The following is a 1106-nucleotide window of genomic DNA, read 5'->3' as shown; positions in this document are numbered from 1 at the left end:
TTGAACAATCCTGAACTGTGAGGCTGCCAAATCTGGCATCAGTTAACTTGTGATTAGAGTGTAGTGGGGTAGTAAGCGGGGGTAGGTAATACACATCTCCTATTCTCCCTGAACTCAGATTTAAAGGTTCTTAGGAAGATAGAGTAGTGATTTAAGACCCACCTATTTTTGGAATAGTTTGTTTTGTTGTGTTTGGGAATGTTGTGTTGGGATGGTCAAAGCACAAAATATGGAGAAATGGCAGAACAAGTCCGTAAGACTATGGGAAAATGCTTAAGAAAGAGGTAATTTAAAGTTCGAGTGAGAAGATGGAAAGAAATTCTGTGGCAGCTGTGTTTGGTAGCATGCATGTTGCTTGTGTGTGTATCTGTGTATGTTTGTGTGTGTATGTATGTATGTGTGTGTGTGTATGTGTCTGTGTGTCTGTGTGTGATAAACATTCAGAGGATGAAGCAAGAATATTCCAAGCTGGAGGCCCCCAACTTATTGTAATACTGTCTCAAAATATTATATATATATATATAAATTTATATATATAATATATAAATTGTATGTGTATATATGTACATACATATGTACATATACATACATATATATACATATATACATATATATACATATATATATATAGTCTTCTTAACAATGGAACATGGATTATATGAATTTTGTCTTTTGATTTGGAGCTGAACATCAAATATTGTGCACTCCAGTTACTCCACTCAATCTAATATGTTTTCAAGACAACCTAGAAAATAGGAAGAGCTTTCCAGTTACACCACTTTACCAGTACCTCATACAGTTGCTGTCAAGCAGACACAGGAGAGGCTGGGTATAAAAATGGAGGCAGCAGTGGAAAGAAGTCATGAGAGAAGAACAGATCAGAATAAGGAGCAATGCGCACACAGGTTACTAGAGGATTAGCATGGTGCTTGGCCTGAGAAGCATGGGACTTGATCAGTTTAGTAAACCATTTGGATGTGGATGAAAATGGGATTGTAGCCTTGTCAAAGTTTCAAATTGGTGATAATGAGGAATCATTGTAGTGAGAATTTTATTTTATATATCTCTGTGGTGGTATGATGTGAAAACTCCCTTTACCCTCATTA

Source organism: Mastomys coucha, chromosome X (genome assembly GCF_008632895.1).
Source record: "Mastomys coucha isolate ucsf_1 chromosome X, UCSF_Mcou_1, whole genome shotgun sequence".
NCBI classification, from domain to species: Eukaryota; Metazoa; Chordata; class Mammalia; order Rodentia; family Muridae; genus Mastomys; species Mastomys coucha.
Note: the sequence above shows the minus strand (reverse complement) of the source record.